Raw genomic sequence first — 16,831 nt, 5'->3', positions numbered from 1 at the left:
CGGCGGATGCATATAGGTGTGTCTATATGCCAAAAGCTGGTGCGCAAGGGCTGTGGGAGGTGAAACAGTGGACGAGTCCACGTGTACCCGCATGGAAGTGCAGCATGCGGGAGTGGCCCTGAATGCGCAACAGGTGCTTGATTGAGGCGCCCCTCTCGTGATGTTATTTGAAATAAAGCGAAATATGGTTCACCTCAAGATTCAAAATAGACGCATCCGGTCTCTAGAGCTCGAGGCCAGTCTAAAAGTAAAGGTGTGGCATCATGCTGCTTATGACATCAAAAAGAAGTGACATAATATTTTTCTGATATTGCAATAACAGTCCCTCTCAGAGGGTCAGGGCCACAACAAAATGTAGAACGTGACAACAGCATCGTGGAACAGGTAAAAGCATGCTATGGTCAAAGTACAAAAGCAAGACGTGTTAAATGGTGTCAAGAGTGTGGTCTCATGTCCAGGGCACCTCATGTTGATAGGTGTCTGGGTGATAAAATGCTGAGGTCACACCGTTGTTCATAAAAAAGGAGTATCACATGGCGACGAGATGGTAGTCTTGCAGTACTGCCAGTTGTAAGGTGGCTTAAGTAGAAACACCAAGCTGAGGGCAAATGCGTCTAAAAAATGTTTCCATTCGACGGTTATGTTTAAACCATTACACACAGAGTCCAATTTATGCACCCATTTTTGTTCAAGTCTTGTGAGAGCCAGATTGATGTCGTCTCCACGTCGTCGTGGCTGGCGGCTGCTGAACCACAGTCCAGGAGAGTTGTTCGTGGGTGTGTTTTTTCTTGACGAAATGTTCAACCAACAGCTTGTCTTCTACTTGGTTCTAAATGCAAGATCTATGCTCGTTGATCCTTTGTTTTACGGGTCTGATAGTTTTTCCAATGTACACCAGGTTGCATGGACACTTGATGGCGTAGATAACAAATCTGCTTTCACAGTTTGTGTGACTGTTCATTTTCCAAACTAAGTTATTGTGGGTGAAGGTTTTGCTGTTGGTGGTGAAGCGACAAGCAACATATTGTCTGCAGCTAAAATGTCCTACAACTGGTGGGAGATTCCACAAGGTTGATGCTGGTTTGGTGGGTTCCAGATACATGTGAACCAGACAGTCTCTTAAGTTTTTTTTTTTTAATGCAAACAAAGGTTTTTTGGCTAGGCTGCCTTCGTTCTTAATCAAGTGCCAGTGTTTGTTGATGGTGTTCTTGTTGCAATTGCTGACGGGGTTGTACGTGGTGACGCAGACAGTCCTGCTGATGGGATCTTTTTCTTTTGCTGTTAGACAGAAAGAGCGGTCGGTATTGGCTGTTCTTTTTTTGGCCGTCCTGATCGATTTCTTAGGATAGCCCCTTTGTCCGAGGCGTGTTTGCAGTTGTTTAGCATGGAGGTTGAATTTTTCTTTGTCCGTGCAGTTCCTACGGATGCGGAGGAATTGGCCATAGGGGAGATTGTACTTCAACCCTTGTGGATGGTAACTTGTAAAATGAAGCAGGGTATTTCTATCCTGTTTACAAGTTTACAAGTTGCTTTCCTAAAGAGTTCTGTTTTCAGCACTTCTCCAGATCGATAGATATGTAAATTGAGAAAGTTGATAACTTGGTAATCCCACTCGATGGTAAACTTGCAGTGGTTATTCTGTGTGTTGAGCCATTGGTGGAAATCCAGTAGTGAGTCTTTGCCGCCTTCCCAGATAAATAGTGCGTCGTTGATGTATCGACGCCAGACCTTGATGTGTGATCTGTGGGGGTTGTCGTTGTGGTAGATGTTGTCTTCTTCATACTGGGCCACGTACAGGTTGGCGACGTCTGGTGCAAAAGTAGCCCCCATGCTTGATCTGTTGATACATTTGTTGACCGAATAAAAAGAAGTTTTCTCCTATGGCAATGCGGATACATTCGAGTAGAAAATTGGTCGGTACAGTGGTAATGTCAGTTCTTTTTTTGAGGCAGGTGGCCAATGCCTGTAGGCCTTCCAGTTGTGGGATGGAGGTGTACAACGCCTCGACATCCATGGTGACCAATATGGAGTTGGTCGTGAGATGTATAGTATCCAAGATCTTAATGGTTTCTGTACTGTCCTTTAAATAGGATGCATCTTTCCAACAAAAGGCTTCATGAAAAAATCTGTGTATAATGAGAGGGGTTCAAGTAGTGAGTCACATGCGGAGACGATCGGTCTGCCTGGTGGTTTAGTAGCAGGTTTATGTATTTTCGGCAAAATGTAGAAGGCCAGAATCCTTGGGTGTGTTTTGTTCAAGAATGCCCGTTCTTCCTGGCATATCCACCCTTCTTCTTCGGCGTGTTTGGTGAGATTGCAGATTTCTTCTTGTAGATGTTGTGTTGGGTCTCTACTCAACTTCTTATATGAGGTGGGATTGTTAAGAAGTCGTTGGCACTCCTGGTTATAATCTTCAGTGTTCATGATCACGATCCCCCCCTCCCTTGTCTGCTGGTTTTATAGTTATGGTGGTGTCTTGGTTGAGGTTCCTCAGGGACTGTCTTTCCGCTTGTTTTAAGTTGTCTTTTTGTATTATACGTTTACCCACCTGTGTAGATCAGGACTCCGCCAGGTGCCCTATATTTTTTACCGAAATAATTGAAGTGCCAGGAATGAATGGAGGAACTGCGGTATTGATGGATCGATATTGGGCCTGCGGATCCAGAGCCTACATGCAGTTGCCTAAAGATTGGGGAGGAGTGTGCTCCATTGTAATTTTACACATCCCAGCGTTCGTGATCACCCAAAGCGACCGCCATATTGAGGAGTTTCCAAAAATGAGCGAACACCAAAGAAGGAAAAGATCATTTTATCTTCATCGACAAAAAAGAGATAACTATTTCCCATCAAAATCAATAAGGGCCGTGAAAGACCCGAGGGTGTTTCACTGCCTAGACCCCAGGGATCCCTTACTCGAGTGGCCAGAGCATGGCCATCGCCTTTGGATCCAGACCCTGGAGGTGGACAAGTATGGGAGGATTACTGGTTGAGGGGTCCTTGGGGAGTGGGGGAGGAACGCCCGATGGTGAGACATGGTACCTCCCTTTCCAAATACCCCTGTCCCATTCTATTTTATAGGATATTCCAACTTCCCAGATCCCCACCCCCATTTCCTACACAAACACTGAGCCGAGGAAGAGGAGGTCTGAGGCTAAAAGGAGTACCACCCATGCAATACATTGAACATGTCACACTAATAAGATCAGGCAGGTTCAGGCACTTGATCGTAATTACATACACCTGGTACCTATTAGATCTCCCCACATGGGACACACTCTGAGCAAGGCGATGCATGAGAAGGAACAGTTTTTCCAGGGCGACAGCGAACCAGGCAGAGCAGAGCAACAGGACAAGGGATGGAAGCGAGGTACAGAGAAACCTTGTACACCCCGGAAAGAGATTGTTACCTCTGAAGGGCCTTGAAGGATGAGCAAGGAAACCAAGCAGTTAACACAGCAGGTGAGTTGATGAAAGCAATGAAAGTTTGATCTGTGTTAAATTAAACTTGTTGGCAACAGTATCCGACAAATGAAGGTTGTGCGTGTGTCAATAAGACGCGAGAAAAAGTAAAGAATTGTAAATTAAAGATAGAAAGTAGCAGAGTGGTCCGGCAAAAGAAGATTGCCCAATCAAAAGACTCTGAAATGTCTGATGCTTTAGAAACAGCGGGAAGAGAAAGAAACTGAGATGCAATATTTGAACTGTTGTTAGGTTTGATCCCAACGGAGGAAAAACTTGTCGGGGGGAAATTCTCCCGGGGTCAGCTGGGCCGTCCGCGGACCTCCGGGCAGGGAGGCCCCAACTCCTCCCGCGTATCCCAAAAATGAGTATGAGACACACACAAGAAGCAAGGTGGTTCTGCTGTTTATTAAACAACGGCAGGGATGGGTCTAGGATCGTACGCGTCCGTCCTGACTCTCGAAATTTGTGGGGCTCGCACGCCCTTTTTGCCTCAGAATGACGCGCTACTTGCGTCACTTGGGAAAGTTAGCAAAAAACCTATCGCCACTCTGGATTGGTTCCTCGAGTGGTAGAGTTAGTATAGCACACGTATAGAGAAGATTGTTAGTGGTTAAGGGTCAGTCAGGTGGTATACTTGGGTTGTCCCTTCTATTAGATACATGAAAATTGTTACACGAAGACCCCTGATGATTGGCTAATGTTAATGGCGTCAGTGATGAGTGCCCCATGTTCTGATTGGTCCACTCGCGAGCCCCCCAGCCTGGGACCATCGTTGTTCCCAGCTCGCGGTGTACCTGTCATTTGCAACAATATGTAACTATGTGTTTGTGCAGACAATACGTGGATTTGCTCATATGCTTGAGAGCAGACTATTCCCACTGCCTTAGGTGTCCATTCAGTCATTTCATTGTTGCAGCCTGTGTCTCAAAACTTGGGACCCAGGCGACTTCTCCCTCCTGGGTCTGGCACCCTGTCAGGTTCGGCTTGGTCACGTGAGGAGAGACCGTGGTTGAGGCAGAATTCTGCACATTTAAAATTGTATTTGCCTCTGCGTGTCTGGCTTAGTTTGCAGGTGTGACCTTGGCTTCGGCTTGTGGCATGCGAGTTGCAACATTGCCCCCTTGGCTGTCAGTTCTCGCTGGGCTCATTCTGCAGGGTCAGCAATTGTACTCTTGCTCGTTCAATGTTCGTGGAGGCTCTTGCTTGCGGCCTACTTGGGCCTAGTGCATAGGTGGGGATGTTTGATGCACGGCACTTTAAGTTACAGTATCATATTGCTTCATCTCCAGTATCATGTCTTCGTTGCATTTCTCATCGCAATGCATGGGTTAGGAGAAGCGTCAGCAAGCATTTTAGATGAGTTCTTTGTGTGTCTTGCGTTTCTGCATTTTGAAAAACCTATGTGAAAAATAATAAAGATGCGCGTCAGTGGGTGTGTCCGTCACCTACGTCATAGCACTGAATATGTTCTTCGTGTGGATTGGTGTGGGAGTGTCCAGTGTGCATGGTTGCACGGGTGTTCTGACCGTTGGCTAGGTCATCATGGCATCTCTAACGATGTGTTTATTTACTGTTGGATGGTTCAGTCGAGTTCATCCATGCCGCAGGTGTCGGCTTGGGCAGGGAAGGCTGGTGGGCAGGCTGGTGGGCACATCCATATGTTCCTATACCAGGGTATTTGGTCGTCTGGTAGATAGGCAAATTCCTCTTGTGGCGGGTGTCTGGCCCGCGATCCTCTAGGCCAGGGGCGTGAGGGGATTGGTGGGAGTCTTTTGTCCCATTCTCCCACTTCAGTCCCCCCTCTGGTTGACATGTCGACCACAAACATATCTTTTTCCTTATCTCCTCTTACTCTCCATATTTTGGTTACTCCTCCCAGGTGTCCATAGTGGTTGACATGGTCTTCAAATGACCAATACATATACACACAGCTTCCTCCAGGTGTGCAGTATACCCATTTCCCGATGTAGCTCCTTGGGTTTCTTGGGTTTTCGAGCTTCACGGATGGGGGGTTCAGGTGTTTGGTGATGATCTGTTTGCGTAGTTTTTCTCTTTCTTTTATTATTGTGTCTGTGTGCTGGCCATCATCTGTCGGCATCAAGGGGTGCATACCAACCATTTCGATCATTTCGTCTGTAGTGCGTGCTTTCCGGGCCTTCCAAAACCTAATTATGATCAGTGCAGCTCCAGCCAGTATTATGCATCCAACTATAATCTTCAGTCTGTCCGACAGCCATGATGGCATCCATGACCAGAACATTGAAAACCAACTGTCATCCTTCTTCACTCCTTTACTTTCTTCCATCATTTTGGAGTGCATCTGGGCCAGTTGTGATACTGCTTCTGTCAGTGTACCATTGTCAGCATCGTTAGCAGGAATAAATGTGCAGCATGATTGTCCTATCTTTGCGCAAACTCCTCCTTCCATTGCTGTAAGGAGATCTAATACATATTTGTTCTGTAGTGCTACCATCCTCACTGCTCGCAGTTCCTTTTTTATTGCGTTGAATCCATTTACTGTAGAATTAATTGTGATCATTAGCTCCCATCGAGTTATCTGGAGCCATTTTGCGTTTGCGTAAGCTTGTAGTCCCGGATGTATTATTGACGAGAAGAACATTGCTGCTCTGCTGAATAGTCTGTGTTCTGGTGGGATTGAAGTGAGTGCTGTTTCCGACCTTCCCCATAGGTAATTTCCTGTTAGAGATTCTCCTCGTCTCTTCTTTCTATTCAGGACATTGTTGTTGTTGTTGTTTTCGTTCTCCGAACCTTCTGAGGTTGTACAGATCTCTTCTTCCTCTTGTTTCCTTCATCCATTTTAGGGAAGTTTGCCATGTTCACATGTTTCTGGGGCACCACTAGTGATGGTACATTAATGTGTACCATTGTGCATATACCATTCCACAGAGGGGGCAGTGTGTGGTATGCCTCGTTTCCACAGGCCCAGTAATGGTCCATTAATACTGCTGTTCCTGCCCCCCCCTCAGGTAACTCTATCACGCTTGCACAGTTGTGTTGTATCCCACGTCCACTTCTCCTCTATGTTGGTAGCATATTTTAGGTGCAGACAGCGGCAGTATGCTCATTGGGTCTTCATCCTTCTCCATCCACGTCAGCATGGGTACGTACTTGCCCCAAATCGTCCAACATCTGTTATTGTGTTCATCAATAGTTGTAATATTTTCTCTTGTTACCATGTTGCTGCCAATCACTCCTATGTCCCATTTGTTGTCCATGTACACCCTCCCTGTTATTGTTACCAGTGGTCTTTCCCAACATCCTTGTGTACCAGGAACTTCAGTGGCGTACCAGTCACATGGTAGGTATTGTAGTGTCACTTTCTTCGTTTCTCCCTTTTCAGGACCACTTGTCATGTATCTGAATGCTTCAGCATGCAAACTGCTCTTGTGGTAACTCAAATAAGTCTTCAGGAAGTTGTTTTCGTATGGATATGTGTCTCGCATTTTCCACACCAGCCTCACCACCGTCCCTTGGAATCGCCCTCTCGTTTGGAATAGTGCCAGGTATATTATACATTGTGCTGTCTTTTCATCTATTTCTGTGGCAACTAACGTTCGATAAGCGCTCATGGCGTATGGGATCAATGAGCAGATGTAGCAGCTGTCTTCTGTTGTCTGCTTACCTATTTGGGTCATGTGTTGGTACCACATGTTGTTCGAGACGTGTGCTGAATCTGTTATGTAATTATCAATGCCTTTATTATCTGAGTATGTGCTGCGTTTAACTCTATTTCCCTTATGTGGAGGCTTGCTAGTACCACCTGACGTAACACCTGTTGCAGCCGTGGGTGGGGGTACATTAGGTTTGGGTGCAGCCAAAATATTGATAGCATAACTTTGCTGCCATACAGAGGCAGCCAAAAAACCAGTGATCATCAAAACCCCTATCATTTTTATTACAGAAGCTAGGCTCACCGGCATTTTGCTCTTACCTTGCTGCAGTCCGGCAGCTTATTCTTGCGACGTTAAAGTTGGCCGCCTGAAAATTCTCAATAAGCTTGTTATTAGTGTTAGTTGTTGTTTTCAAGCTCTCCCTATCAAGTAGTCGTTCAGTGCCCAGGCGAAGAGCTGTTCCCACGCCAATCTAAGCGATCTGTCTCTTAGGGCAGGCAAGTGTTGGTGAAGATGGGGCATTGATTGTTCTATGGCCAAGATAAATGCTGTGTAGTAAACACGTACCCTCCTTCTTTTTAGGTACTTTGGCCTTTTTATGTGATGGACAAATTGGTGTGATAGGGCTTCAGGGTAATTATCGTCTGAGGGTACCATCTACTTCTGGGCAATGTACGCTGTTAGTTATCTGTTTTCTCAGCAATACAATAATACGCGGTACCTGCATGTGCGAAAAAAAGAGAAAACATACAAGTGTTTACATGTGTATATGTGCAAGACAATGTCCTTCAATTGGGTGATGGCTGTAGTGGGTAGGAGGTTTGTGGGCAGAGGGTTTGGTGCTCAACTGGTGGAAGTCTCTTTACTCTTTGATCGTGTGACCATGGGGTGGGCGGTATGGGAATTACCAGTTTCTATTTCAGTAGTTGTCTCTTGGAATTCTGGGGGGTGGCAGGGTATGGAGACACTGAGGTCGTCAGCTCTGGTAGAAGTCTCTTTCTCCGTGGGTGACGCTGTCGCTGTTCTTCCAATGGCCCTGTCGGTGACGCTAGGGCGGGTCTGGAGTTTGCAGATCTTCACGTTGTGTAGGTGATTCCAAGCACGTTTATCCTGCAACTTTACTGCTCTCGTAGATACCTCCTCTACCACGTGGGGGCCAGTGAAGCGTGGGCTGTTCCACTTTCTATTGAAATTGCGGAGTAGCACGTGGTCACCTTTAGCAATTTTGCACAGTTTTTCCTTTTCCAATTCTTTATCCGCGTCTTCTTGTTGATCACTCTTAGACCCGCCCCGCGTGCGCTCGAGCTGTTGAGACACAAACACTACACTAGTAATCAAAGAAGACACATATTGGTACATTTCATCACCAAGAACAGTTGCAGTGTTTTCATAGTCTGTGAATGCTCTTGATGTTGGCGTTAGAGGGAGGCGCATTTGACGTCCGGTCACCACCTCGTGAGGAGTGAGGTGGTGGTCGGAGCCTGGTCTATTCCTCAGCTCAAATAGAGCTAGCGGAAGGCAATACAACCAACTCTTCTTAGTTGTTTGCTGTATCTTTGCAATTGCCTCCTTCAGTAGGCCATTCAGGCGTTCGCATATACCGTTGGCCTGCGGGTGATATGCACATGCAAATTTATGCTTGATGTTCAGTAAGGATGTGATGTGCTGGAACATTTCATTAGCGAAATGCGGGCCGTTATCCGACCGCAGTACCTCGCACACTCCCCACCTGGGGAAAACCTCCCTCACTAGAAATTTAGCTGCTCTAAATGCATCTGGATGTGAGCAGGGTCCTGCCTCAATCCACCTGGAGAATGGGCATACCACTACAATCATATACCCATTTCCTTGACATACGTTGATCATATCAACGTAATCAATATGGATGTGCAGGAAGGGTCCCTCTGGCCGGGGTATAGTACCTTTTATCACTTTCAGCGTGTGACCGGCCGTAAACTGTTGACATGTGAGACAATTGCTGATAAAATTTGTCACATGGAAATTTAACTCGGGACAGAACCAATCTTCCCTAATTCGTGCTGCAATAACTTCCTTGCCTGTGTGGGCTGGGTGCTGGAGTTGGCTCAGGGCGGTGTTCAATAGTGCCATGGCATTACCATCTTCCCAGTGTTACCCTGACGCCATAGTGCATCAGTTGGCGACATTGTACATCCTCTTTTTACCCATATTTCTTTTTCTGCCATTGGTGCAGCCGCTTGTAACTCCATTATCTGTGTGGCTGGGAGATGGGTGTACCCGTCTCTCATCAACATCTCTTTAGCTATCCCCCTCCCTCTCCCTGACTCTGGGGGGTTCCATATCGCACCAAAATATGCAGCATACTTTGCATGTGCATCTGCTGCTGCATTTCCTTTTGAGATATGATCTTCTCCATTAGTGTGTGCGATACATTTGACCAAAGCTAATTCTTGGGGATCATTTATTACTTCAATTAATTCAGCTAATAAGAGAGCATGTTGCACTGGGGTGCCGTCAGCTCTCCTAAACCCTCTTCTCCTCCATTTTATCAATCCTGAATGGACAGTAGACGTGACATATGCGCTATCAGAATATATAGTTACTCTTTTGTCAAAGCTTTCCTTCAACGCCAAGATCAGTGCAACCAATTCTGCTGCTTGAGCAGAGTAATGTTGTGGTAATTGTACACATTTCACCGCCACACACACCAATTCCTCTGTCATTTTTACCACTGCTGCCCCAGTTCTCCTTATCCCATCACTCTGGTCTATTGTTGATGACCCATCAATGAACAAGAGCTCTCATCCATTCAGCGCATTCTCTTCAACTTTTCTAGTACATGAGTACATTTCGGTAGTCTGCGTACAATCATGTGCATAGTCGCCCTCCTCAATAACTTCCGCTATAAACCTTGCAGGAATAACTGTGCTGCATCTGACAATTGATAATTCTGGTCTAGATAAGATGATCTCATAACCTGACGCCCTCTGCGTGGTTAGTGTGGATTTAGGCTTGTTCAATATTGCAAATAGTGCATGTTCCACAAATAGTGTGGTTGGGCACCCCATTGTAATAGATGATGATTTCTCTACACCGAAGGCAGCTGCGGCGAGACCTTGTTCGCAAGGGAAATGACCTAACATAACAGGATCCAAGTGACCGCTGTAAAATGCTACTGGTTTGTATCCCATGCTTGTTTTTTGAGCCAACACTGCTTTCATTACTGCTGAGTCGCAATGTGAAAATATAAAGAATTGTCGTTCATAATCTGGGGTGGCCAGTACCGGAGCAGTTGATATTGCGTCTTTCAGTTCATCAAAGGCCTCTCATTTCCACTGTCCACCCCAATTTTTTCTCCCCTTTGTTAGCTTCTCTTAATGCTTCAAGTAGGGGTCCTATGTATGAGCTGTAATCAAATACCCATGCTCTACAGTAGTTGTACAATCCCAGGAACTGCTGCAGTTCCCTCACTGTTTGTGACAATGGCGTTTTTGATATAGCCTGTGCTCTTTGTGGTGCAATCTTTCTTCCGTGTTGGGATATCAGCTGACCAATGTATAGTACCTGTTCCTGACAGTACTGTAACTTTTCTTTGTCTACCTTGTAACCCTTTTCAGCCAATATTGTCAGCATCTTCAATGAGTCCTCCCTGCATTTTTTTCGCTTGTGCTGCAAATTATTATATCGTCAACATACTGCAATACTGTGCTTTCCAATTCAATGTTTCCCAAGTCCATCTGTATTACTCTGTTGAAAATTGAGGGTGACTCGCAGTACCCTTGTGGCAATCTGGTGTGTTTCCATTTTGTGTTTCTGTACATGAAGCTTGTTAGATCTTGTGAATCTGGATGCAGGGGTATTGAGAAAAAGGCATTTTTGAGGTCAATCACTGTAAATCGTGATGCCTCTGCTGGAATGCCACAAAATATTGTGGCCGGGTTTGCTGCTATGGGGTATTCTGCTTCCACTATGTTGTTCAAGGGGCTGAGGTCCTGGATGAAACGCCAAGACCCTCCTTTAGCTTTGCGCACTGGATATACGGCTGTGTTACATGGTGATTCTGATGGTACCAATATGCCATTATTTATAAGGGCCGTTATTGTTTCATATATGCCCTCATCTGCCTCTTTTGATAGTGGGTATTGCTTCTTTTTTCAATTTTATTCTTACTCCCCCTATACTTTTTATGCACCCTACGTCATAGGGACTAGTAGTCCATAATGATGTTGGGACTTTTGCCATATCCTCCTCAAAAAAGGGAACTGGGGTGGATGTGGGTGCTTCAAGTGCCATTGCAATTTTCTGTGCTACTTGTTTGTATGTCACTCTTAGCCATATATCTACACTCATCATAAATACCATTTCACCCTCTTCCTTTTCTTCTGAAAAGAGCTCCTCGTCTGACACCTGGGTGAGCCTGCATCCCTCAGCTAGGGCTATCACTGCCCTCCATCCATGCTCTCCCTTCCCTGTCTTGGGCATGTACTGCGATATAATCAGCAGTTGCTATAATAATCTCCATGCTCACTGAAATCACCTTTCCTTCTGGTTCATTGGCTGGTGTTTCTGGTCTAAACAAATAGGCTGTTGGCCTCCTCCAGATCTTTCCTTCTATTCCTGGCATCCATGCGAATGCCATGTCTGTTCCGTACTGGAACAGTTTGCCATCTACTGGCTCAGCCCTAATCACTGTCTGTCCACAGTATGCTTGCATAATATGCCGTGCAGTGAGCATGTTTATTCCAGGAGTGGAACAAATTATGCCATCCTCCGTAAAGGAGATTGTCATATTCAACCTGCTCATTATGTCTCTCCCAAGTATGTTTACTGGTGAGTCCCTTGAATATAAAAGCGGGACGGACATGTCATAATCCCCTATCGATAAGGGAATGTTATCAGTGAAGGGAACCAACCCCCTAGCCCCAGAGAATCCTTGGGTGTTCATGGCCTCACCTGACATCTTAAATTTACCTTCCCTTATGCAAGACCGGGTCGCCCCGGTGTCAACAAGGAATGATAATTTTTTGTCACCTATCGTTACCTCTATGCGTGGTTCCTCCGCACTATTAGGTGTTACCGACAGGATGGGACACACCAAGGCCGTCTGTGGGCTGTCCTATTGTGGGTATAATGATTGACCACTTCCGGTGTAAGGGTTGTGTCCCAGGACCGTCACCCTTCCCAGTTGTGTTTGCTGTAGCTGTGTATTGGTAGAGGTTATTTTATGGTCTTGAATTTGAGCAGGTTGCTGTACTTGCTGCACTTGATGTTGTTGTGTTATTGCTACCTGTTGTTGTGGTGGTGAATATGTCTGTGGCTGTTGTTGTGTTGCTAGTTGTTGCTGCACATTTCCCGGCAGCAGTGCCTGCTGTTGTTGGTGGCCCTGCTGTTCCCTTGTAGGCCCCTGTTGTCCCTGTTCTCCCCATGCTGGTGTGCCGGGTCGCATTCTACATGTGCGTGACATGTGCCCTAGTAATCCACAAATCCAACATAACGGTGGTTCCCTGGTCTGCCATGGAAAACTCCCCGAATTGTCCTAGTATACTGGTTGCCCGGTGGGGTAGAAATTTCTGAATCCTCCCCCTTGCTGCTGTGCGTTATTGCCGCATCCCCTCCCTCTCATCATTCCTCCCCTTCCCCTGTTATAATTATAATATCCAGCTCCTGGTGTTGAGTATCCTCCTCCCATGTTAGTCGTATATGGTGGGAGCGGCTGTTGTGCTACAATCTGTGGTGATTGTATTTGGGAGGGATCTTGTGCAGCCACTACTTGTGTGGGGTTTTGGGTCATTGTTGTAGGTGTAGTTATTAGTGCACCTTCCATCGTGTATTTAGTACGTTTTTTTCTGCACCAATTTAGCCTCTTCCGCTTTTCTATCCTCTTCCTTTTGTTTCATCTTTTCTTGCCATGTCCTACAATGATGTACTATCGTCAGTTGTATTTCTGGCCATGCTTTTGCTTCCATCCCCACTACTTTCTTCAGTTGTTTCTGCACTGCTTCTGGGAGCCCTTGTATTAGTATATGATAGAATATTGCTGGTGTTTTGTCCCATTGTTCTCTAGTTTCCATACGCCACTTCTCTTGAATTTCCTAGATATAATCAACAGGATCTTCGTTCTCACGCATCTTGCGTGATGTAATTGCTCCTATGTCTGATGTGTCTGGGTACTGTACCCTCAGCGCTTGCCATAATGCATGTCTGCAGTTAGCGAATGGTGCCCCATCGTGTGATGTGTTTGTTATTGTGACTCCGGGGAAGCCTGCTCTCTTCCAGATGTCATCTGCTGCATCCCCCAATATTGATATTAGGAGGCCCTTTACATCTCCTACTGCCAGTTTCTGTCCTGCGGTGTGTTTTTCCATTTCATATATCCATTTTCCTGCACCGCCACTTAATGATGGGAGCCTGCACTTTATATTTTCCTTGTCTGCATGCTTCCAAGGGACGTATTGTGGTCTAACCCCTCCCCTCTCCAGAAGTGGCATTAGGTAGTGCCCTGTTTGACCCCCTGGGTTCCCCAAAGTCGAGTCTGTGTACCCCTCCTCTTCTTCCGAATCGTCTACATCGTCTGTTGTGTCCATATTTCCCTTGCTCGTAACTGTTTCTCCTCCATCTCTACCCCTTCTTTTATCATTTCCTTTATTTAATGTGGGCGTGTGCATTCGTTCTTCCTGCCTGCGTCCAGGGAGGTCTCTAAGCCTGCCTGCATAGGGTGTGTGTTCGTGAGGGGCGGGTGCGGGTGTAGGTGGGCATGTTGCACGGGATGAGTGTGGGGTGGTGGAGCATGTTGGACGGGATGATGAGGGTGTAGCTGCACGTGTCTGCCTTCCCGCCATTCCTTGCTTTTCCCCCTCACTTCCCCCCAGTTCTTCCTTTCTCCTGCAGGCCCATGGTGATTCCCTGTTTGTCCGGGTGATGTACAATTTATCTAGGCTTTCCCTTTCCCTATTTCTTCCTTCCTTCTCAATTCCTTCTTCTTCCTCACTGCAAAAGTCATCCAGGAGCGACAACCCCCAATCTGTCTTTTTCCCCCCTAATCGTTACTGTTTTTAAGTCTATTAGATCCGTTCCTCCCGTTTCTTCTTTACCAATTGCTCCCCTTTGTGCTGATGTTGTTGCTACTTCTGTGCCTCTGCATACATATCTCCTTACTTCACTCTCCCCTCTCCTATCTTCTCTTTCCCCTTCTCTTTTCTCCGCTATTTCTCTACCAATTTCCTCTCTTTTCTTTATTAATTCCTCCATTACTTCACTACTCATTTCCAATATCCGTTCCTCTTCTCTCTTCCTTTCCCATCTCTCTCTTTCCCGCTCTAATATGCTCTCTATCATCCTCCCTTTTTTGTATTTCTTTGTCGTTTCTGATAGTATTCTCCTCTTCCATATTTCCATTTCTTTTTCTTTCTCTTCTTCCTCTCTTTTCTTGTCACGCAGTGCTGCTCTGGATACCCTTTCTGCTACTGCCTTTACCCTTTCAGCTTCTCTCTTTCGCTCCTCAGTTCGTTCCCTCATTTTTTCCAACTCATTCTTACTTTCTTTCCTGTGCTCTCTCTCTTTCCTCTCTCTCGAGCTGCTTGATCAGTGCATTTTGCTCATCCCTTAATTCTGCTAATCGTTCCTCCAAAATCTCTTCCTTTTGTCGTGACAGCTCTTCCTCCTTTCTTTTTCCCCCTTCCCCTTTCATTTTGCTCTTTCCGTCATTATTCTCGTCCATTTTCATTACTACCTCCTTCTCTTCTCCTGTTAATGAACCTCGTAATTTTAATAATACCTGCGCAGCTACCCACTCATCATGTCCTATTGCTACGAATTGTTCTTCGCTAGTCCTCCCCTCCCCTGCGGGAATCTTCGTATAAGTTGGTCCCGTCGTACTAGTCTGCTCCCCTCCCGTGTGGCCACCTGTAGCTGTATATGGTGGCGGGCTATATGCCGGGTTCGAGTACCCCTCAGCCACCCTTAATTGTTCTCTCACTATTTCTCGTAGTTCCGTTAAAGGATATAACCCCCCTTCCTCTTTTTTCACTACCTTCGCTAGGGGCATGTCGTCGCTCGGTTCCTTTTTTATTTCCTTTTCGTTTATGTTGTTACTCTTTTCTCCTCCCTCTTGTCCGTTCCCCGTGTTCTGTGTGCCTTCACTCTCTTTTTCCCCATTCTCTTCTTCCTCCTTAATCTTCTTCTCTTCCTTTGTTTCCCCCACAGTGAACATTCCGTTTGGTCCTGGTCGGGACCCCTGGAACATCTTCCATAAGTTAAACACCTCCACGTGGTGTGTCAACTTCTTCCCCTTGTATGTGTTATGCAGATGGGTTAATAGTGAGTGTTGGGCATATGGATCGAAACTGCCATTAGGCGGCCATGGTGTCGTCATTTTGTTGTCCGTCCCCTGTGTCCATTCTCTGCTGTATTTGATCAGTTTCTCCCTATGGGGTGACAGTGTTTTACATATATGCTGTAGCGGAGTAGTGAGGGTGTTCCCCCACACTCCCGATCCTGTCCCGTATGACATAGTAGCACTTCAATTGTTATCCTCCCTCTATATGGTAGCGGTTATCTTGCTAATAGTGTACGCTATACAATTTCAGATCTTTACCTGGCCCCGTAATTTTGGGGACTTGCGATTGTCCGCTAAAACAAAATAGTAAAATATAGCATTTGCATTTGTATCTTCTTTTCTCGCTTTTCTTCCTTCACCGAACACCGTTACGGCCCCCTACGGCCGAGGCGCACGTAGCCCCCTGCGGCTGCGTGCCCTGTGTGACGTTCTTATACAGCCTTCCCACTTTATTTTACCCCTCCTCCTCTTTCTTCACTTGTCGTGGCCGGCGTTCTCCGTGCACGGCCACGTCCCCCTCTTCACCTTGCCCCGATCTACTCGTTACCCTTTATCTTTGTCTCCACTCCCTTACCATTATTCTCTTCCCCACCACTCTCCAAAAAATGCCTTGTGTTCGAGGTATCCTATGAAAGCCCTATGGTGACGTCACCAACCTCTTCCAAAACTACTGGTAAGTTCTTTATATATTTTTAAAAGTTTGAAATAAGTTTGCAATCTACCCCCGTTAACCCCACAGCTGTCCTCTTGTCACTCCTGGAACAAGGTAATCAACAATATAATCAGACTGCGCACGCTGCGTCGCCTCGCGTGTGATAAGCCCCTTGACAGGAGGGCTTAACCAGCCAATTATCTTCCGTATTAGGCAACCACTTAGCTACCGCCTACAGGGAAACATCTATCTATCGAGTTTCCTGCTCGATCATTAGGGATCCTCATCTACTCATTGATCAATAATCACCAAATCGTAGGAAACCGCACACACACATGCCCTTACAGGTGGTCGCGACCTAGGCCAATCAGTGTCTACGAGCGGCCGCACGTGATGTTTTCGTGCTCCGCCCCCTCCTCTTTCGTAACGTAGCGGACTGCTTTCGCACTTGTCCAGCTACCATTCACTTCACCGTCAACACTAATTTATCAAACCTTCGCCGCGCACCTGTGTAACACCTCCCACCTCCCGTATTCTATTCCCCCACCTCCCTCACAATTTCACATTGCTTGTTGGGCATGGCATACTCACCAAGTTCTCTTGATGCAGGGCCGCTCGACTGCGTGCACTCCTCCAAGCGGCTCGCCACCTCCCCTCGTCTGGACCACGTCTGGACACTCACCAACCGCGGGCGGGATACTTCTCAACCGGCTCCCGAAGGCCAATATCCGGATTGCTCTGTCCGGTCTTCTCGCAGTTGCGCGATGGTCC

This window comes from Ambystoma mexicanum, chromosome 3q (assembly GCF_040938575.1).
Source record: "Ambystoma mexicanum isolate Mex_15411 chromosome 3q, UKY_AmexF1_1, whole genome shotgun sequence".
NCBI lineage: Eukaryota > Metazoa > Chordata > Amphibia > Caudata > Ambystomatidae > Ambystoma > Ambystoma mexicanum.
The sequence above is the reverse complement of the archived record's forward strand: the minus strand, read 5'-3'. Positions refer to the sequence as shown.